Here is a 24,333-nt window from a genome sequence, read left to right as displayed (position 1 = left end):
TCCACTCAATGGATCATTAGAAAAGAGAAGAAAACACCAGCTACAGAACTCCAAGTTATAGGACTTCATTGTATCTTAGATACGTAAAGTCATCCAGAAGGGATAGCTGAGGTTTTCCAAACCAACCTTTCTTTTTACAATTCAGGAAACTTAGGTCTGGGGAATGACTTGCCTAAGACCACTAGAGAAAGTAACAGCAAAAGCTAAGTTAGGTCTTCTTTTGTCGCTCTCCCATGTTCACTCATGGAGTAAGGCAATGCTATCAAGGGTCTGCCCCAATGTTAGAATTTCAGAAGGGACTAGCTATGGACTACTAGCTCTTCAGATTGGCAGCAGAAAAAGGTTGAGGTCACAACAAGTGACCCCCCTACCATAGTCATTGAACATGTTTGGATCAACAAGTATCTCTGCAGGTATATGGTGGCAACATGTTACTCATGCCCAAAAGATCAGAGCCAGAATTTGAAACTTTAACCAGCATAATCAATATAAAGACCATAGCATGATCTATAAAGAGGAACTAATCAACTTTTATGATAAAGTCCCAATCTCAGCAATTAAATACTGTCTGGTTGGCAACCCTACCTGGATGCTGATGACTCGAAACGCATTCTGGTCACCTTCATGCTTTGTATCTTCCATCATAATAAACGCCATTCTTGAAGATCACATGTGTCCCATGTAACCAGATTTAGAAGTTTGCTGTTGAGAAAAACAGCATCTGGTTTGTGATTCTCACCCATGGAAATGAAAAGTCACTGAAATACAAAGGAAAGCTTTTCATTTAAATAAAGGAGGAGATAACAGGCCTATCCTAAACACAGGACTAATAGAAAATTTGTTTCTCTTTTATTGTGATGAGTGAGGGCACTGGGATATTGTTATAAGAGCTATGGTGTACAAGTCAAGTTACCTGATTTCAAATCCTGACTCTGACCATTTTTACTCTTCTGTGACTTTCCGGGTCTCAGTTTCAATATCTCCAAAAGGACTCCAAAGGTTCCTTTCAGTTCTAAATTCTATGAACACGCTTATTTAAAAAAAAAAAAAAAAAGTAACAGAAAGGCAATCTTGTATGAAGATTTCTGCTTCTGTAAGAAAAGCAGAGCAAGCTAAAGAAACGGTCTTTAAAGGAAAAAAAGAGACTCCAATTAGCAATTTCAAAAGTGACAACCACCTGAGAAAACATGATTACCAGACAATGTGGCAGTATGCGAACAATTACTAGTGAAATAAGGAGACCTGAAAAAAATCCCTCCTTCTTTGTATGCTAACACAAAAGTTTATCAGTGATTAATGTCACTCCAGTGATGGCCTTTAAGAGTCCCCAATTTCTTTGGCCAAGAAGTCAGAACATTATGGCTAAATTCCAAGGCGGGGAGCACATATATTTCCCTTAATTTATATGGCTTACATAATATCAATGTCAAGGACAAATGTAAATCTCAAATTACAGAGGGTTATGGCAGGACTCAAAGTATAGATAACACTGTCCAAATGCCCCTTTGTCAGCAAAGATTAATTGAGATTAATATTGGGTCTAGTTTTATTTAACATTCATTAATGATCTGGAAACCTCATGTTAATTAAATTCACAGATGAGTCTAAATCGAGTAATGCAGTTAACAACTTGGAAGTTAGAAGGGGAAAAAAAAAACACAGAAGCCTGGAAGAGAGCAGAAATTTAGGCAAAAACTAATAAAATAATTTCCAATTTGGAACTTGAGTAAAAAACAGACAGAAAAATCTGAGCTATTCTATACCACGCAATGTTTTGAATTAGATCATATATACTCTGAGGGGCTTTGTCTCAATAGCTCTTATAGAGGAGTCTCAGTTCCCTAGAGCTGGATTGCTTGGTAGTTTATGGCTCCCTTAATGGTCTGAGGGATAATCCCTGATGCATCAGAGAAGATGCTTTAATGTCATCAGCTTGAGCCCCCACTGGTCATCTTCCCTCCAAGGTTACCAGCTGAGAGTCATAGTCAGCTAGCTTTAAGTAGCTTTTAGAAAGAGATAGTTAAGGAGATAATACAATAATAGTAGTGGGTATGAAACATTATACCAACTCCTGAGATTAACCTTCAGAAATTCTGAGAGCATTTAAGGCAATTAGGGGGTGCAGCAGACAGAGTACAAGACAAAGCCAGGAAGACCCGAAATGGACTCTTTTTATAGACATTTCCTAACTGTGAGAATGGGCAAGTCATTAAACCTGTCTTTCTCAGTCTCTTCATCTATTTCCTAAGCACATGCCATGATAAAATGAGAAAATTATTGTAAATCATCCTTTGCAAATCTTAAAGCATTATATAAATATTAACTATAGTTTTTATAGATTTCATAAGTTGTCTTCTATATCATAGCAATATGTTTTGCTTCTTACAAAGATAAGTAAATCATTAAATATGAAAACAAAGTGGCAAAAAAGATGAGACATGTTTGGGGGAATAAATAATAACAACTAATATTTTTATAGTGCTTTCAATTTGACTATACACATATATATAAAACATCATTTAATGTTTACCATGGCTCTGTGAAATAGGCACTATTATTACACCCATTTTGCAGAAGAGGAAAATGGACTACAAGAAGTTAATACATAATACATACCTTGCCCAGAGTTATACAGCTAACTAGAATCTGAAATAGTATTTTGCCTCAATTAAAACACATCTCCACTGATTCCCAAATCTAGTGATCTATCATTGAATCATGCAATCTCTCACAAGTAGTGATCACATCTCATTTAGGGCATAAAACAGGATGTGAATCAGATTGTTTCAGTCTAAGTTGGGCAGCAATAAGGGGCTGTACCTGTTCCTTTTTCCCTTCCCAAGTTGGCCTCTGCTATAATAATATTCATTTCTAGCTTTGACTGGCTAAAATAGCTTGTCTCCTTAAAATAAAGACATTTGGCAGAACAGAGACTGCCCATCTCCACTATCTAGCTCCATCTCTCCCACACACTCCCATTTTCCCCTATAGAGTTCCAAGACCCTCTAAAAGACTCTCTAAAACCATGCTTCTTAATGATGTGGGGTGATGAGAGACATAATAGAGTTACTTCTGGGAGAAGACATTCTGTGTTCTCTTACCATGTGGGTGGAAACAGCCTCTTTCCACTGGCTGTGTAGCCAGAACAGGCTGTACTTTTTAAAAAAATGAGTCTGTCTGTCTCTCTTTCTCTATCTTCTCTCTCTTTTCTCTGTCTCTCTCCCTCTCTCTATTTCCCTATCTCCCTCTCTCTTGCTCTCTCTCTCTCTCTCTCTCTTTCACTCTCTCTCTCTCTCTCCCTCTGTGTGTCTCTCTCTCTCTCTGTCTCTCTCTCTGTGTCTATCTCTCTGTGTCTGTCTCTCTCTCTCTCTCATTGTGTTTACTTGGAACACACGAGTGTCATAAACCAAGTAAGTAAGGAAAAGGGCTACAATTCCCCCTCTTACAATTTGTGCCCCCATAAAACAGGCTTACAGGCTTGTTCTATCTCAATTGTGCTTTCATTTCTAGTTAGAGGGAGTGGAATCCCAGGCTTGGGCAATTGAAGCCATGGTGACCTAGAAGGCTGGATCCCAGGGCAGGCTGCCAGCCCAGCAAGAAAGCCCTGAGAAGCCAGGGTACCACGGTACACACCCAGGTGGGCCTGAGACTTGGAACTTAATGAGCTTCATGAAAGGTAGATGGATAGATAGATGATAGATAGATAGCAGAGAGGTGTATAGACAATGTAACTGATATTTTTAGGTTCTGAGCTGAACTGTGAACCTAACTTCCCTTTATCTTCAGAGATTGATTGATGCAGTTAGGGGGGATTACGCTCCCATTTGTTGAGTAGATGTTTGTAAACATATTCTTTTGTTCTATAAATCTGAAGTAAATATTCATTTGCAAAATCAAATTTGTTAAGTAGTTAAATGTACTTGGGTAGGAGGACCCTAAAATTGGGGGAGCACAATCAATAGGGGTTTAAGTCAATGAGAAAGAGACTAGGTATCCCCAAACTCCCTTAAGACTACCAGAGAATTCTGGGAGAGAGATGAAACATAACATGCTTTTCCTTCAGGGAACAGAGTCCCAGGTAATCATGGTTAAAGAAAACAAGCATTTATTGTCTCCTATGTGCAAAGCAGTAGGCAGCCGGGCAGTGCTAGTTCCAGATCCAGGAGTTCTGGACCCTGACATGTGTGACCCCAAACAAGTCATTTAACCCCTTGGTGCTCTGGGCACCTAATTCAGAGTTGCAGAATCATTGTTGATCTACATTAACAGAGGGAATTCACCCACCAGGAATCCTCTAAACTGATGAAACCACTAGCACTGACCCCAAAATAACTATAAATAAGCACAAGACACTGTTACAGGCCTGAGACACAAAGATAAGCTCAAAACAGCTCCAGGGTTCCTAGTATCACGTGGGGGGATGTGACATTACCCAGATTCAAAGATTATCGATTTTCAGTTGAAAAGGGTCTTGGAAGTCGCTGAATTTTTACAGGCCCACAAAGAATAAAAACAAGATAATTTGGGGGGGTTAGCGTTTACCCATGGGGGAAAGGAAGAACTTCCTAGAGGAGCCGGCAAATGAGCTAAGCCATGAAGGAAGTTAGAGTTCTTAAGAGGAAAAAGTACAAAGGGAATGTGTTCCAAGCATGGGGCATAGCATGGGCAAAGACCGGAGGTGGGATGTGACTTTGTGGCAATAGCGAATTGGCCCTTGTAGGCTCATATCTGTGCCCTCTGAGTTTCTATGTGATTCTTTGAAAGTGGGAAAGACGTTTCAAGAAAAACTCGATGACTCCTTATCTAAGAAAAATGCAAGTGGCCCTTTGACAGAGCAGCAGGTGGGCCCGGCTAGGACTGAGCTCCAGGTTCATTTTAATTGGGCACAGCATCATGGAATATTTACCCAGAATTCTCAGATGAGAAGAGATACCATCCGAGGAATGACAAGTAAGCGCACCATGGTGAGTTAGAAATAAATTGTTCCCAGGGCGATATCAGAGCCTCAGCTGCTCACTCCCTTGTTCCATGTTCTCTGTGTGGAGGATGTTTTGAATATATCATGGATTTAGAGAAATTAAGTGTAAACCGGGTATCTAATCTCAGTCCAAGGATCTAGATAGAAAAAGCTGAATTCTGATCATTGAAAATTCAGTAAACTGAAAGGGTCCCAGAAAGCAGATAATGAAACAAACCTCCCTCCTGGCAAAGCGGGGATTTTGCAGGGAGGAAGTTCTCTCTGTCGGTGGATGTGATCATTGGGTCTGATTATTTTTCTTTGTCACAAAGGATTCCATCTGAAAGAGAGGCAGAAATGACTGCTATAAAGACAAAAAAACATCAATAAAAATGATTTCTCTGGTGAAAGTGTTGAACTAGAAGGTCTCCGAGGTCCCTTTCAATTCCAATATTCTATAGTTTTATAGTCTCTAAACTTTACTATTATTGTCTGAACCTCCTTACAATGCCACACTGTACCATACTGACCCAAAGATGCTAACATAATAGCAACTGACATTTATGTGGTGCTGCACATAAATTATCTCATACAAACCTTCTGAGGTAGCTACCATGGATATGACCATTTCTAAACTACAAATTTTAAAAGAGTTAATGGTTTTCCCAAAGTAATGCAGTCACTAAGTATCTGAGATAGGATTTGCATTCAGCTCTTTCTGTCTCCAGGTCCAACACCACTTGAACCCACTACCTGGCAATTATCTTTAAGTGGTTCTCAAATTGCTTGGCCAACCAGATCTGATTTCCTTTGAATGCTCAATAGCAATAGTAAATTAATAATTGTTGAAAGGATTCATGAATTCTTATTTTCTAGCCCTAAAACCTATGGTCTTGAGCAACTTATTGAATCTCTTCCAGCCTCAGTTTCCTTTTCTGTAAAATGAAAGGGTTGGACTCAGTACCCTTTAAGATCTCTCCCAATTTCCAATCTGTAATGACAATCATTACTCTTATAAATTTAAAAAAACCCTCTGAAATTTAGGGGATGCTAAGAAGGTCTATATTTTCACTCTCTGTTACTTTCTTGGGTATATTTTTTATCTCTAGTGTCTAATAATTCTAGAGAATGAAATAGATTTAGAGAAATTAAATTTAAACCAGGCATCTAATCTCAGTCCAAAGATCTAGGTGAATTCTGTGTAACTGAAAATTTGGTGAAGGTCCCAAAAAGCTTTCCAATCTAAAAGCTTTACTGTATCGTTGAATGGCAAAGCTGGAAGGAACCATCACCTTCATTTTATAGAATTAGGTAATTAGGGTGCAGAGAACACAAAAAGTTAAATAGTGATTGATCTGGAACCTGAGGCTAAGTCTTCGTACTTAGGCCTGGCCTCTTTCCTCTTGGCCACAAATAAAACTGTTTGAACACTGATCCCAAAATTGCTGATGTGTAATGTAGACCCATATATCAAGTACACCTCAGCAGCCATGACACAATTTCCAAAAAGGAGCAGGAGAGGCAATAGGGAATAAGGCCTCCAGTCTTAAAGGAATTGTGACCAGCATGTGACTATAGGGGTCCTGATGTGGATATTATCTGAAACAGGCATTTCGACATCAGCGGGAAAACATATAGCAATGGAGGTTTTATCCACTGTCTTAAAGGATACCATCGCCAATCAAAGGGGTTCCAAATAGGTGTTTCTTAAAATAAGCTGTAATATTTCAGTCACATTTATAACATGAATCACAATAGCACAGAGATGAAAAAAGCCACTTTGGATCATGAACACAACATGACTTCAGGGGACATCATGGTGTCTCTTTTTAAAAAATCATTTGCCAAACTTCAGACTATAAAATCTCTGCAATCTCCAATGACCTTTCTGTGAAAATTCAGCCTGTTGGGAAAGAGAGATGGAGGTAAAATGCCTTCAAGTCTTTCTCTAATCTTTCCTTAGGGGAAAAATAAGTACATCAGAGTAGAAGGGGGATGGGTGGGAAAGAGGTAGCTGCTTCTTGTGTGTGTATGTGTGTTTTTAAAAGAAACTATTTGTGGATAATTAGGAAGATGAATGATTTCATCATTGAGATAGTAACAGACCATTAAAGACAGAGTACATGGATTTCTGGATTTGATTCTTGTTCCTAACTTTTCAATTTAACTACAGTTTTGTGAGATTGTAACAAAGGCCACATGCCTCTTGAGCACTCTTTTATCCATTTTAGTGCCCCCCTTATATGGCATCAAAAGCAAAATATTTCAAAGGAAGACAAGAAAATCCCAGCATGCCACAGGGCCCACTGTGTTAAGCTGTGTGTGGGGAGAGAGATTTCCTTCTGCTGGCAATCAGCTTATACCCTGAAGTACTAAAGAGTTTCACACCTCCCTGTGTACAGGGAGGTAGATCAGCCTTGGAAACGTGGAGATAAAATATTTAGTCATTGGAAAATGGGCAGCATCAGCCAGTAGAGACTACTGAGTGTAATGGATGCATTTATTACTTTCTCAGAATGAGGAAATGTGTGATTGGACACTCCCTAGTGCATGGTTGACTCTCAAAATGCATTACTGAGAAATAGGAAGCACAGATCTGTGTTCCCTCCATTTGAACTGAGAAATTCTTATTTTCATTTTCTTGGAAAGGTTAGAAAGAAGGATCCCATTTATGTTTTTAGAATCTCAAATTCATTGGTTAAGATGTCTCTAGATATCTTTGGAAGTTCCAACCCCAGTTTGGGGCAATATTGTACCAGTATTATATTTTTCCAATTTTTTTCTTTTATATGAAACAACTTTAAAAACATCTGCATTCCACATTGATTTTCATAGATACATATATAAGGATTTGCATATGTATTTTTAAATGAACAAGGATTTATTTACTCTCCATTCCAAGAAGATTTATATGAACTGATACATAACGAAGTGAATAAAACCCAAAAACAGTTTATAGAATAATATTTCAAATTGATTTTCTTGGTAACCTTTTCTTATTAGTCTCCTATTAATGAGCTCTTTATTGTATTCTTCAAGTTCTACTGCCTCTGGAATCTATAAGTTTGGTGAAGGTGGAGGAAGTTAATTAATAGAGAATGATAAATTAAGATTTTTTTTCCCATTCATTTCTCACATCCAAATTTAAGCTCATGTAAGTAGGGTTATCTCTCCCTAAAACTGGTTTCTGGTCTAATTTCTATGTTTTTTATTCATTAAAATAATTTGAATATGTTATAAATTATAATATAAATATTATAAATAAAACTCATGCCAGATACCATAATGGTTCAGGGCTATTGCCTTCAGACTAGAAATAGGAAAAATTAGAATGTAGTAAAATTTCAAAGCAAGAAACCAAAGGCAAGTTCCTCTAGACAAGAATCTTAAATTTGGGTTTACAATCATGTAGAGATTTTATGGGGTCTGTGAAAATGAGTGAGGAAAAAAAATCTTGATCTTTACTAACTTGTAAGGGAAAGTTGCATTTCCTTCAATTATTTAAAGACATTATTCTGAGAAGATACTTTTAGACCTCCCTGGATGACCAAAGGGGTCCATGACAGAAAAAGGTGAAGCTCTATACCATTCCAAGAAGGGATCTTGAAACATCTTCAAAAATGTCCATATTGGGCGCTTCAGGCCTCCTGCTTGATATCTATAAAGATTAGTCCACTTTGGATTATAGAGATATTCTTTTTTTTACATCTTAATTTATCCTCTCTGTCCCAGCAAATTTTCCAAAAGAGAATTTACCAATCATATTCACAGCTGCCGTGGCACTTGAAATGCTCTGGGTTCTCTCTGTTTTGCTGTAGGCTGGCATCTGGGCTCCTTTCTCACTGATGATCATTGACTTATGACCATGATGCTAGGGCTATCTCCCATCTTTCCAGTCCTCTTACATCTTACTAGCCAACAACATCTTCAATCCAGTGTCTGGCCTCTAGTTTGTTCTATGAACAAGATACTCCATGACTGGGATCCAGGAATTTTCCCTGGCTATCCCTCATCTCTTCTACACTCTGATGGCCTCCTTTCAGTCCCAGTTGAATTCTCACTTTCTACAGGAAGTCTTCCCCAACCCTTCCTAACTCCAATGCTTTACCTCTTTTAATTATTCCCCACTTACCCTAGACATTGCTTGTTTTGCCTATATTGTCTCCCCCATGGAGGGCAGGGACTGCCTCTTTTTGTACCTCTGGCACTTAGCACCACACATAGTATTTAATAAACATATTTTGAATGAATGAATTTTGATCTTACATCTTTGGATCACAGATCTTTAGCTGGGAGGATCTGAGAAACCACAGAATCCTTGTATTTTATTTTATTATTTTTTTTTTTGCTGAGGCAATTGGGGTTAAGTCCAGGCTCACACAGATAGGAAAGGAAGCGTTAAGTATCTGAGACTAGATTTGAACTCAGGTCTTCCTGACTTCAGGGCTGGTGCTCTATCCACTGGGCCACCTAGCTGCCCAAAATCCTTGTATGTAAAAGATGAGGATAAAGAAATTAAGAGGATATCCAGAAAAAGAGTCCCTTCTTCTAGACCTTTCAAAAATGTGGACATAGCAGCCAAAGCGGTAATAAGGGGAAATTTTATATCCTTAGAGGCTTACTTGAATAAAATAGAGAAAGAGAAAATCAATGAATTGGGCTTGCAACTTAAAAAGCTAGAAAAAGACCAAATTAAAAAACCCCAATCAATTACTAAACGTGAAATTCTAAAATTAAAAGGAGAAATTAATAAAATTGAAAGTAAAAAAAACTATTGAACTAATAAATAAAAGTAAGAGTTGGTTTTATGAGAAAACGAATAAAATTGATAAACCTTTGGCAAATCTGATTAGAAAAAGGAGAGAGGAAAATCAAATTAGTGGTCTTAAAAATGAAAAGGGAGAACTTTCCACCAATGAAGAAGAAATTAAAGAAATAATAAGGGGTTACTTTGCCCAACTTTACGCCAATAAATTTGATAACCTAAGCAAAATGGATGACTACCTCCAAAAATATAGGCTTCCCAGATTATCAGAGAAGGAAGTAAATTACTTAAATAGTCCCATTTCAGAAAAAGAAATAGAACAAGCTATTAATCAACTCCCTAAAAAAAATCCCCAGGACCAGATGGATTTACATGTGAATTCTACCAAACATTCAAAGAACATTGGCCCCAATGCTATATAAACTATTTGAAAAAATAGGGAAAGAAGGAGTCCTACCAAATTCCTTTTATGACACAGACATGGTACTGATATCTAAACCAGGTAGGTTGAAAACAGAGAAAGAAAATTATAGACCAATCTCCCTAATGAATCTTGATGCTAAAATCTTAAATAAAATATTAGCAAAAAGATTACAGAAAATCATCCCCAGGACAATACACCACAATCAAGTAGGATTTATACCAGGAATGCAGGGCTGGTTCAATATTAGGAAAACTATCAGTATAATTGGCCATATTAATAACCAAAGAAACAAAAACCATATGATCATCTCAATAGATGCAGAAAAAGCATTTGATAAAAATGTGGACATACCATTACAGTACCCAGGTAATCCAGCTGTCAATTCTTACTCTCAATAACCAATGTGGCTCCTTTTCTGATCATACATTTGCTGAACATTCCTTATATTAGTTCTTGCACAAAACTGTCCACTGATAATATTGTATGGCCAACTGAAACCCACCAAATATCTCAACATCACCTGCTGGGCACGCTATAATTTTGTTCTTCAGTTTGAGGTGGCTCTATTTTGGCTCCAGAAAGGATCGCTAGAATATTGTTGTTGTTATTTTTTAAAGAAAAAGTTGGCTTTTTATCAGAGAGAAGCTTAGGATCATTTAAGTGCCATGTAATTTTCCAAGTGAAATCCAGTCCAGAATGAAAAGGAACATTGAGACCAGCTCATTGTCCATCTGGAAGCCTGTTCCAGATATGTGCACCAATTTACTAATTCAGTGAAGTGAATGTCATAAGACATTTGTCATCCATTTAACTTTTTTCCCAAAGATGGTCAGGTCAGACTCTTTTTAATGATTGAGGACATCATTTAGAAGACTCTACTGTTCTATGGGCTCAAAGCAACTAGTACAATGTGACCTACCCTCCAACAGGAGCATCTGTCCACCTACAGAGACCAACGCTGAGGTTCATTTGAAATCGAGGCTGGGTGTCTCCCATGAAGGTAGAACATACCTTCAGTGAGTTTACATCTCATTTGGTACAAAAATGGGTGGACTAGTGACTTCAAAGAAAGGCTATTGCAGGCTCTATTTATACTTATTTGAAAAAGATTTTGCTTATAACTGCATTTTAGATGAAGAATACAGACTTAAAAGCACGCTATGTTTTAGACAAAAGAGGAACTACACAGCACAAAACTACTGTGAGCCAAGAACATTTAAGCCAAATCTGGTCTTTTACACCCACTACAGAAGATAAATCATTTCTTCAATAGCCTTTTATTTTCCTAACACTACTAATTAACCTAATGAGAGGGATTTAGGAGAGTTGGCAAGTGTAGTACCAAATTTGGAGAAGGACTTTTTGTGTCTGACATTACTCTGGAACAGCAGGGTAGTAAATTCTCCATCAATGTGTTTAATAGGCTCTTCAGCCATCATAATGCTGTTTTCTCCAACTTGCAGGGCTTTTTGTCTCCAAAAATCTCTCTTCAGCTATAACCACACAAAGAATGAATTCACAGAGCACAGAACGAACCATAATAGCATTGAGACTAGTCTCAAATTCCATTTTTCAAATGTCACTGCAGATTTGTATTAAGGAACAGGAAATTATAGCTTCATGATAATAAAGCCTTTACCCAGCAGAAAAATTAATAAACAATGTGTCATTAGTGTAATCTGGTTCTTTTGGAAAGAAAAACAAAAGTCAGTGTCACGTGCCATATGCATTCTACCTTCTATGTAGCATTTTCAGCTTTTGTGGCCATCAGCACTGTCTTTGGATCTGAAATGATACCTTCCCTGAATGCCAATGGGAGGCCAACATTACTGGTTCCCTTTATTCAAAGCTGAACCCGGAACAAAAAAAAAAAAGGAAAAAATTTTCCTCCTGGGAGCTAATTAGTACAGAGCTGCTTGCTGACAATCCCGGGGATCTCAAAGCACCCCATATGCGATCATTTAAAGCTATAGGTTACCTATCCAGATTGAAGGCACTCAACAGCTCTTTGAAACAGCTGCATTTTGTTGTTAATGGAAATCAGTTCAATTTAAAATGTTTTCTTAGCCTATCCATGATATTCAGATTGCATGATTATTGCCACTAACAAGCAAGGAAAAAAATAGATGACTATCTTTTCTCTGAATATCCTTCTTATATTTACTTTAAATTAGTCTGATAAAAGTAATATATCAAACTGATCCTTATATTTTGTTAAGAGAAGACAGAGAGACAGAGATCTATACTATCTATATCTATATCTATATATATGATATATATATATATATCATATATATATAGTTGTTTGTTTTGTTGTTCTTGAAGGGGACCAATGACGTCTAGAAGATAGTCTTGATTTACAAGTGAATTGGATTTAAATGAAGCACAAATGTGTAAACCACCAGCCTCTGTATCTCCTCCAGAGACATCTGGGTCCAATGGCAAGATATAGATGAAGATGACTACAAATGGCCCTGGTTACAGTGAAAGACCTTGGCCTTTTAAAAAAAAAAAAATCTTTCTCATATTTTATTTTGTAAGAGGCAACATCCATTCAGTGATTAAGGCTAGGTAAGAAGTAAGACCAAAATGGTGGATTCTTTTACCTACTATTCAAAAAAAAAAAAAGAAAAGAAAAAGAAAAAGAAATCCTTCTGGGAGGGGAAGATCCTTGGGTTTCTGACCGGAAAAGAAACAATTGCTATTTACACTCACCCAGAGCCATCAAAACCCAAACAATGATCAATGAGGCGTGGACTGGGATCTATCATTGGCCAATCAGTGAGAGCCAGAATGATTTGTATTTAAGGCTTGGTCAACTTCATTTAAATCCCAATGGGCTTTATAGAAGCTGGTTTTTCAAGGCTATATTTCAAGAAATTTTAAATGAAATTACATGAGACAAAAGAGTTAATTGTCCCAATTTTTTTTTTAATGATAGAATAAATATGTATTTGCATGGTAGTTTACATGTAGTCTCCCCATTATAGTGTAAGCTCCTTGAGAGAAGTAATAGTTTTTTTCTTTTTGCTTTTGTTCATATAGCCCTTAATGGGGAATTGGAAGGTATAGGGAAGAAAAAGGAACAGGATTTATTAAGCACCTACTACATGCTAGATACTGTGCTGAGTGCTTGATTCTCACAAAATCTAAAGAGATGGGTCTTAATGAGGAAACTGAGAAAACAGCTTCAGTGAGTTGCCCAGAGTCCCATTACTGTTCTCTGAGGATAGATTTAAGTTCAGGTCTTCCTGATCTCAGGCCCAGCAGTCTCTTGAATGTACCACCCAGTTGCCTCTAACTACTTTCTGATTGACAAGATAGATAGATGGGAAGTGGGAGGGAGAAGGAATGGCGTGTGTGACTGCTTCAGTGGCACAAAGTATCTCAAAATGTGATGTGTATATCTGGGCCTAGACAAAATAAAACAAACGTTCACCCTCAGAAAAGCAATCCTAGAGAGAAGGGTTACAAGGAGAGTCCAAGTAGAAGCCAAATGTCTCCTCCTTGAAATAGAGCAAGGTATCACTCTCATGCTGTCATTGGTCCTCTTTGAGAACAAGGGATGAATAATCATTGTAACTGCATAAAAAAGAATAAAGCCTACCAGCCAATGACTAGCACACAATCTGGTAACCTCGAGGTGGAAATGACCTCATTTAGCTGACTTTCAACTTGACCTATCCCACACCCAAATCAGGACTGAAGAGCTCCATTCTTCCATTTTGTGTATGATCTGTCCATATATATTTCGTACTCTAGTTTTACCTTTGTTTGAATCCCCAGCACTTAGCATAGTAACTAGCACAATCCCAACTAAGTCTAATCTTTACATTGAATCAGAAATTTTGGGGGAAAGGAGTAGAGTTTATTTTATGCTAAATTAATCAGTTTCTCTCATAATACCTCATGAGGATAGTTTTAGAGCCAGAGGAAACCATGGAAGTCAACAAGTCCCACCCTTCATTTAACTGAGACCCAGAGATTTTATGTGATTTGACCATATCATAAGTACCTGACCCCAGGGCCTGTGTCCTCTCCACTGGGACACACAACTTTAGTTTAATACTTCCAGATAATCTTCTTAGATCACTTATCAGACTTTAGTTGCCTCCACTTTCATGAATGATCCCTATAAACAGGCCAATTTGCATGGAATACAAGGTGCATCAAGGGAAGCCACATGAAATAAATCAAGAAAGGTAGACTGGACTCAGGTTATAAAAAGTTGGGTATTTTAGCTCAGAGGCAACAGGAGCCATTAAAGAGCTTTGAGAAAGGGAATGACATGTCCAGAACAGTGCCTTAGAAAAATATTATATTAAATATATTAACAAGGGAGAAATTGTATACAAGAAGGACAATTAGGAAGGTATTATAATAGTCCAGACAAGTGGTACTGAGGGTTTCAACTAGGCATTTATGAGTAGAATGAAGGGCATGATGATTGAGAAAAATATTGTGGAGGCAGAATCAACAAGGCAATTGAGTGAATCCAGAGAGAGATAGGAAAGAACCGAGGAGGATTTTGAAATTTCTAATCTGGATGTCTGCGAAGTTGGAAGTACCATCAACAGAAACAAGACGGATAAAAGAGACCTACATGATCATCTGATTCAATATTCTCATATTACAACAGAATAAACTGAGGTTCAAAGAGGGGAAGTCATTGCATCATTGTTATTGACTCAGATTTTGCCCTTGTATTATATGGCTTCAGGCCATTCCTAACTGGCTCAGCACTGCACACAATGAGTGACATCCATTTAAAGATTTTCTAAATCAAAGGAAATCAATGAGCTCACAACTTCATAACCTTAGAGAAAATCTGCACTTTTGATGACTGGCAGAAATGGATATTCATTTCTCTATTAATGCAAGGAAACCTATCAGAAAGTTTTCTGATGAATGGAAATACAATGGGAAAGATTTTTCCTATAAGACCCAAATCATGATATGTAATCCTACCCAACAAGGACTAGTGTTGTTTTTCTTAAAAAGGACGAGCCCTTTCTTAGGACACTGGATGTCCTTTGTTTTGTTTCTAATGTTTATTGCACCAAACATATTTCAGTGTCATTTCAAAACACAAATTTCTTTCATAAAACACAACAAGCCCTGGAGCATATCTGCATTCTTCAAGAGGGGAGGTGCTAGCACAGCCAAATAAGTCCCTTTCAGTCGCATTGCTTCTGTTCTCATCCAATTGCTAGGGTGATAGTTAGAAATAATTAAGATCCTCAAAACCATTTTGCTTGGTACACAGAGTTCTGCCACTCAAACCTTTAATTATAAACTGACAGCTAATAAAGGAGAATGTCAAGGAGCTAATGCAATGGTGCTCCCGCCTAGCAATTTTATCATGGACCTTGGTTTATAAAAAGCCTACAGTGCCGATCATTTTTAATTAAATAAAGGCAAGGCTTCCCAGAGCAAGACTTACAATAAAAGTAGGCTTTTCCAGGGGAGCAGCTGTGTAAACGTGCTCCAAAATTAATCTAGTCATTGCCAAGCTGGGTTTTACAACTTTAGTGTCTTCTCTAGTCTACATCAGGAAGAGAAAATGAATTTTCTCAAGAACTTCCCATGTGTTTTCTGTTCAGTTCTTTTTAATAATGCCATCACTACCTTATGCTTATCAATTCCAGGGCAGGAGGTAGGGGTGGGGTGGGACAGAAGAGATGAGGGTGACATCAAAAGCTGTCTTTCAAGGATATTACTTTTTTTCAACGTAGTGTTGACAGTCCTGAAATAACAGCTCCGTCCCTGCCCAAGGGATCTGTGATATAAACAAGACAAACAAGAGCCTGATGAATAACTTAGGCTGATAATCAGGAGCTGGCATCTGATTTTGATTTGTCCTTATTGCTTCCTCAGAATCTGCGGGGAAAATGTTATTGGAGCAGTAGGACTGGGTTTGTCAATTCCCCCTCCAATTCTTCTCCATTCAGGGAGGCCAGTGGCAAGAATTACATAAATAACTTCATGAAAGACTTGGTAGGAGAAAAAGTACAAGAAGAGTTTCCCATCCTTCCCAATCCTGCCTTCATATCTGGAGCAGTCAGGGAGAGAGAAGGGAGTAAGACTAAGGCATATCAAGAGCGTATGAGGAAGAATTGGGTATACATTTCATGGTAAGTGGAAAGAGCCCCAAACCTGAAGTTGGGAAGTCATAGTCTGAATCCAAGTTCTGCTCTACACTAGCTGTGTGACCTTTGTTACTTTAATCAACCTGAGCTTTTAGTTTTTTCTTATGAAATGGAAATAGCAATACATACTCCTGACTTCACAGAGCTTTTGTGAAGCTCAAGTATGATGAGGTATATACAGAGTATCACAAAAGTCTTAATACAGTTTTAATATTTTATAGTTTGAATAAGTTTTAATCTCTTAAAGCTGCATTGATGTTTTTGTGGGATCTTCTCTAAAGATATACATTTCTCCTTAGATCATAGGACCTTGGAAGAATTGAAAACTTAGAGACCCCTAGAACTAACTCTGAAAATAGTAACACAAAAAGCCTGAAGCTTGAGACAATGCCTAATATCCCATGGGAATAAAGCTCAACTTTAACAAAGTTTAAAGTCAAAAAATGGGCTGAAAGAATAAGCAAACAACAGAAAAAGAATCTGATCATAGAAAGTTATTGTGGTGAAAACACACACCAAAAGACAATTTTTTGAGATCCTGAAAGCTCTCAAAATGGATTTTTAAAATTAAATAAGAGAGGTAGAAGGGGGAAATGGGAAAAGAAATGAGATAAATGCAAGAAAACCATGAAGAATTTCAACAGCTTGATAAAGCCCAAAAATATACTGAAGAAAATAATACCTTTTAAAAAAACAGAATAGATCAAATGCCAAAAAGCACAAAAATTCACTGAAAAATGGATCTTAAAAAGCAAAATTAGTCAAATGGAAAAGAAGATTCAGAAGTTCACCAAAAGTATTCCTTCAAATTGAAAATTGGGAGAGCCAGCTAAATGGCACAGTAGTAGCACACCATCCCTGAAGTCAGAAGTACCTGTGTTCAAATACCTGCCTAACTGTGTGACCCTGTGCAAGTCGCTTAACCCCAATTGCCTTTGAGAAAAAAAGAGAATTGGGAAAGTGAAAGTTGATGAGGTAGGTATGCTTGGAACAGCAACAATTTTAAAAATCAAAAGAATAACAAAATAGAAGAAAATAGAAGAAAATGGGAAAGTGATCTGAAAAATAGATCCAGGAGAGATAATTTAAGAAGTATTACACTATCTGCAAGTCATTTCAAAAAAAAAAAAAAGGAGCCTGGGCATCATATTTGAAGAAATTATCAAGGAAATTTACAGACTCCAAGAACCACTTCTTCAAAGAAATCCTAAAATGAAAACTCTCAGGAATATTAATAGCCAAGTTCCCAAAACTCTCAGGTCAAGAAGTAAGTAGCCAGAAAGAAACTATAGCATCATCTTAGATGCTCAGATAGCTAGCATATATATGGTTCTTTAAAGTTTGCAAAAATTTATCCCTATGTCATTTCATTTGAGCCTCACAAGGCCACTATGAGAAAGGTACTGTTTTTTCCTCCTTCTACAGATGAGGACAATGAGCCTGAGAGAGGTAACATAACATGCCTAGTAAGTTTCTGAGCCAGGATTTGAACTCGCTTCTTCTTTACTCCACAACCAGAATTCTATCCCCTGTGCTACAGAATTATATTTTCAGAAAAAAATACTTTCTGACACAAGACATTAAAGGAATTATTTCTGAGATGAAGAGTGAGAAGAAGGACAATCGGAACTAAAGGAATGGTCCCTTTCAACTCAATGATCCATAATTCCATCTTCTGTGTTTCAATATGACATCATACAATTAAATTCATTCCTTCATATCTTGAACACCTAGATTTTTAAAATACTGTTTTTTCATGACAATTGCATTTTGTTCCATAGACACTGCTTGGCCTGATTATTCAAACAATGATCTTTGAAATTCACATTAAATGAAAGTTGATAAGTAACAGAAATGATGAAAATTTCCAGATCATCTGTTACTTTTGCTATAAAGAGCATTCCTGGTAGATTGTACTGAATGACATGTGTTGGACTTTCCTCTAGGGTTAAAAGTGAAGAGGAGAGGATATGGCGATAGGAAAGTGCTCTCTTTATATATACTTTCTATTGAAGGAATCTTTTTACCCGTTAGAAACTTAGGTGTTTGTGTACCTTTGGCAGGAAGTGGGGAGGGAAAATGAACCATGTATAATATCCAGAGATAGAGAAAGCTCTGGGAGCAGATGAAAATAGCAACAAGTACACAGTGTCTACTGAATTTAAAGAAAGTCTGTTTCCACAGGCCTCAATTTTCTTTTGTGAAGAATTATAGGTTTTTACCAGATGGCCTTGAAGATCACATCAAGATCCAAATCCACAAATGTATGAGCCCACCTTTTCCTATGATCAGGAAAATAGGTACAGGATGTAAAATCATTTAGCAAAAAAAAGAAAGAAAGAAAGAAAGAGAACTGGCTTCAAAGTCAGGGCACTTGGATTTAATACTTATTTGAATTCTAATATTTACTTTCAGGTAGTCTAATATTTCTTAAATTATCTCTCTTGCATCTATTTTTTTCAAATTGGTTGTTTTTCCAGTGAGATATTTCTCATTTTCTTCTATTTTTTTATTCTTTTGACTTTTAAAATTGTTGATGGTCCAAGCATGTTTCATTAGCTTCCAATTTTCCCAATTCTCATTTTTTGGTGTTTGGGCAAAATACTTGGGGCAAGGAGCAAGTCACTCCTTGACCTTAAATTTTTAAATGTGTAAAATGAAAAGTTAGACTGAGCACTCTCTAAGGTCTCTTCCAAAGCTATCTCTATAATCCTATGATAACAGAGACAATCTCAGTTGGAGTGGAAACTTCATGTCAAAAAGGTCACAGGCTGCAGCAAAGAAATCATGGTGACTCAGCCTCTGTGAGACCAGGCTACTAAAGGGAGCTATTGAGAAAAGTCATTAGGTACTCTAAAACTGACTCTAGACTCATAATCCAATACCAATCTAAGGAAATGGCAAGCCGGTTAAATCAAAGTGAGGGGATATATACTATTGGTAATATGAAACCTAGAAAGTTAGCTGGAATATTATACTGAGAAAGAATCTCTCCTTTCCATGGTAACATGGAGCTTTTCCCTGGTGAATAACTAGTAAGTCCAAAATGAGGAAAGATAAAAAATCAAGATAAAAGACTTAGCCACAAAGATATGAGCTCCTTGAGAGCAGGATGTGTTTCATTCTATTCTTTATGCCCAGGATAACTACCTCAGCTTCTTGTTTGTTCTTTGTATCCAAACATTAATAGCATCCCAGTAGATGTTTTGGATTTAAATGAGGCAAACTTGCATAAAGTCATTCTATCTTCCTGAATTATCAAAATCCAGTGGCAAGACAAAAGTCAGGACAGTGGCCTGAGAAACAGTGGGTGACTTTGGCATCTTTGGTGTTTGGCCCGAGCTCTGAGTACTTCAGCCCACCTTCAGTGCTCTCATCTGCTCATTCACTGGGAAATATCTTCACACACACACATACACAAATCCCCAATAGATTTGAGGTCTATTGGTTACTTTCAACTTGGCCTAGACCATCGATGGAGATGATTTACCAGAGGGTGACTCCTGCATGTGCTACAACTTCTTGGAGCTTCCCTTGCACAGGTAAGGATTAGTTGAAGATGGGTCCTACCAGAAGAAATGCCTACTACATTTCCTGAGTGTCTATACCCCAAGTTTTCTGGGGAAGAGGCCCTGGAAGTATTGAAATATCAAATGCCTTTCTCCTCTTTTATGTGCCATATAATTCCATGTCATAAATCTAGTAATATCATAAAGTAATCTAATCAGAATAGGAAGGAAGTTAGAGACTCATAGTCCCACCCACTCATTTTACAGATATGTGAAATATCTTGCCTAAAAATCACATAGGTAGAAAGTAGAAAAGATAGACTTTCATTCCAAATCTTCTAATTCCAAACTCAGAATTATTTTTTAAAAGACAATTTACCTTAAGAGATATATTCTATCTCTAGGAAGCAGGACAAAGATATGGAAAAATAGTTCCAAATCCAGATTTATTTTTTAAAAGAAAATTTATCCTTAAAGAGCCATATTCTGTCTCTAGGAAGCAGGACAAAGATATGGGAAAATAGGACTATTTTCCTGCTGACAGCTCAGGTTTGGTGATGGGAAACCCAAGAAGCCTGGGAGACAATAGTAATAAAAGGAAAGACAATAAGTTTCCAGCAAGACAAATCCTGGACTTTGGGGAGCAGTACAGCAGAAGACACGTCCGAGGCCCTGGGATGACATGGATTTTAATCTCTCCCAGCACTAAGATCTGAGATTCTCTTGCCTCTGTAATATTGAACAGTTGTGAATAATTAATGTGCTCCTCAAGTTCTGCTTAAAAGATGTTACTATTATTCAAATGCAGTTTGTTTCTATTAAAGTATTTAAATGTGACATTCTCCTTTCTTCAACTGATGCAGCATTGCTCTGGGAATTAGATCATGTGTAATTTGTTCAATGCAAATCTCATTTTAAATATGCATATACCATATTTGCATTTTTAAAAGAAATTTCAAGGGAGAGACAAGAAGAGAGGGAAACCAGATTGAACTAGTATAGTAAGAAATAAATGATACCTACCTTAGCATGAAGACACTGGCAGCTATTTATAGCACAATGAAGGAGGCCTTACCCAGAAGCCCTAGGTCAGGAGGGAGCCAGAAGCCAGGATTATTCCCTACAAGATTTCTGGGGTCGGAGAGCAATAGATAATGAAGCACAGATCTTAGTCTGACTCAAGGAGATTTCCTAGACAGATAGAAATCATCTTTACCTTTTCTTTTCTCAGCATGCTTCCTAGGCTTATGGCCAAGTCCAACTCTGTGAGAATAGCATGGATCCTTTCTACTTTTTATAAGTGAATATACTGAACATGCTACAGAGAATTATGAATAGTGAGAGCAGCACCAACAAATTAAAGAATTTTACAATTATCTTAAATATTCAACTCACTGACCAACTAAAGAAAAGTAGGTCTTGGCATCCTAGGACATAGAGCTAGAAGTGACCTTACAGCCCATCAAACCCAACTCCCCTAGGCAGCTAGGGTGTACAAGGCTTAGAGTCAGGAAAATGGGATTTTCAGTCACACTTCCTAGTAGAATGACCCTGTTTTTCACTTCCACGTCAAATGCAGAGAATAATAATAGCAAACTACCTCCCAGGGTTCTTGTGAAGATCAAATATGATATCTGTAAAGCATTTATCACAGTCCTTGATATATAATACTTGTTCTCTTCCCCCATTCTCCTTCACCTCATTTTATAGAACAATTAACTGAGGTCCAGACAAGTGAAGAGACTTTCCAAAGTCATATATCAAAAAGCGGGGAGAGCTGGCAGCCAAAGTCACATCCTCAGCCCCTAAAACCAATGTTCTTACCAGGATATGACATGGATCTTCTCAGGAATTTCTCCTCTAACAGACCTCAAATCCTGAGCTTCTCAGAGGCAAATCAACTTCAGATAAAGCCCCAAAGTGAGATATGAACTGGTCCCCATTTCACAAGGCTTTCTTGGAAGATTTCATAAAGGATCTAAAAAGAGTTAGAAGAAAAATGGGAAAAGGAAATGAGATCTTTGCAAGAAGGGATGGGGAAAGTATATAATTCCCTACAAAATAGATTTGAGAAAATAGAAAAAGCAAATAACTCCTTACAGGAATTTCTCCTCTGCATTACATCATCTACCCAAAAAGATATTGACAACAGCAGTGTAAATTTTCAAGTACAAAAAAAAAAATAAGTAGAGCAGAAAATCAGAAATTACTTCAATCCAACTCAAATATTTATTGTGTCTACTGTATAAAAGACTCAGTATTTTAAAAATTAAGTAATATATGCATGTAGAAAGAGAGGGGATTGATAGTCTGAATGGTATACTGTTAACCCAAAAATGGGGCTAGGGGAACAGAGCTAGAGAGGAAGACTTACAGAAAAGCCTTCATCAAATTAACTCAAATCTTCAGTGGAAGTGGGGTGGTCTAGGAAAATAAGAATCAAGATCCTTGAACTTATACATCTCTCTTCCCTTTCATGGTCCCAATCCTTAAAGTGGTTTGTCATTCTTAAATCCACTAATTCATTCTTAAACCCTTGAAATCTAGTTTCTGATCTCACCACTTAACTGAAGAAGCCCTCTTCAAAGTTAGCAGTGATTTCAATCTCCAAATCTGGTAACTTTTTCTCAGTCTTCATACTTTGTGACCTCTGTGCAGAATTTTGTATTGTTCCTCCTCTCTTTCTTAATAGTTTTTTTTTCCTTTTGGTTTTTCATGACATTGTTTTACCTTAGTTGTTCTCCCACCTGTCTGACCATTCCATGGCCTCCTTTCTAGAAGTATAATTAACCCTCTTACCTCAAATGTCTAAGGCATATCTGGGCTTTTTTTCCTAGATACTCTTTCAGCGATTTCATCCATTGCTATGGGTCCAATTATCATTCCTATTGCAAGAATTCCTAAATCTATATATCTAACCCTGGTTTCCCTGGGAGCAAGATATCCTGCAGGTATCTCAAATTCAAAATATCCAAAACAGAACTCATTATTCCTCCCCAAACTCGACCAAACCAATAAAGTTTGGAAAATGAGTGAGTGTAGCAAGCACTATTCTTTCAGTCATTTGAGTGCCAGTCTCAGAGCACTTAACTCTCACTCTCCTTCACCATATATTCTGTTGCCAATGTTTTGTCAATTCTACCTTGAAATGCTTCCCACTACTCACTAGTCTTTATTCACTCAGCCATCACCCGGGGTCAGGTGCTCATCCCATGATGTAATAATCACCTGGATGACTGCAATAGCCTCCTAGTTGGCCTCCCTGCCTCAACTTCCTCCCCATTTTGAGCCATCCTTTGTCACACCCATCAATTTGGCAGCTGTATAATGTCACTTTCCTGCTCAAAAAGCACAATGCCTCTAGATAAAATGGTGACTTTTCTGTTTGCTTTGGGGAGGCCTTTATAATGTGGTTCCAGTCTCCCTTTTGGGGGTTTTGATTATCCTGAATGCACACTCATGATGCTCTCTTTTCCATCTCCATGAATATGCACAGGATGTTCCCCCTTCCCAGAATATCCTCTTCCTGACTCCTGCTTCAAAGCACAGTTTAAGCACCATCTCAGTAAAAATGATTTTACTGATTTCCCCCCAACAGCTAGTAAGTATCCTACCTCCCTTTGTCCCTCTCTCCTTCTCCCTTTCCCATCTCTCTCTGTATCCTTCTCTCCCTCTCCTTCTCCCTTCCCCCTCTTTCTTCTTCTTCCCTCCTTTCTCTCTCTCTTTCTCTCTCTTTGCATCTCTCTGTATCTGTGTGTGTGTGTCTGTCTGTGTGTATGTCTTCGTCTCCATCTCTCTCTCCTTCCTCTTCCTCTCTCTCTCTCTCTCTCTCTCTCTCTCTCTCTCTCTCTCTCACACACACACACACACACACACACACACTCTCACACACACCCCTCATATTTATATTTTTTTTACTTTATATATGATGTCATTCTTGGGGCAATTCGGTGGCATAATAGACAGAATGTTGAGCTGGAGTCAGGAAGACTCACCTTCCTAAATTCAAATCTGGCCTCAGACACTTAACTAGCTGTATGATCCTCAGCAAGACACTTCACCCTGTCTGCCTCAGTTTCCTCATCTGTAAAATGAGCTGAAGAAGGGAAAGACAAATCCTTCTAGCATCTTTTCCAAGAAAACCCCAAATGGACTCACAAAGAATCAAATATGATAGAAAAATGACCGAACAATAACAACAATAATGGGATTTCATTAGTGTAGGAACCCCATGAGGAGAAAGCTTCCTCTGCTAATGTCAATTAGCACTTGCTCTGAAATGGCTTAGAGAGTTGCCTGAGGCACTGAGAGATTAAGTGACTTGCCCGGCATCAAAGAACCTAAAACTCACTGGAAAATCTGACTAAGTATGCCTGAGGAGTCCGGCCCTCTGGCCTGCATGGTATGCCATTCTCTTACTCAATATGTATTTTTACGTGCTTGTGTTGCTGTTGCTTCTCCCAATACAGTATAAATTCCTTGAGTGAAGTGATTATCTCAATTTTGTTTTTTGTATCCCCAATGACTAA

General features: G+C 37.7%; 1 long non-coding RNA gene across 1 annotated transcript; it reads right to left on the bottom strand.

Moving 5' to 3' along the window:
- Window positions 1-584: 584 nt before the first annotated feature.
- On the bottom strand, window positions 585-22,951 carry LOC116422190. Its single transcript, XR_004232741.1, has 5 exons — window positions 22,365-22,951; window positions 21,629-21,782; window positions 5,196-5,297; window positions 914-1,030; window positions 585-702 (listed from the first exon to the last, which is right to left on the bottom strand). It is a non-coding gene; the product is annotated as an uncharacterized LOC116422190 (long non-coding RNA).
- Window positions 22,952-24,333: the final 1,382 nt, after the last annotated feature.

Source organism: Sarcophilus harrisii, chromosome 3 (assembly GCF_902635505.1).
Source record: "Sarcophilus harrisii chromosome 3, mSarHar1.11, whole genome shotgun sequence".
NCBI lineage: Eukaryota > Metazoa > Chordata > Mammalia > Dasyuromorphia > Dasyuridae > Sarcophilus > Sarcophilus harrisii.
Note: the sequence above shows the minus strand (reverse complement) of the source record. Positions and strands in the feature narration are given on the sequence as shown.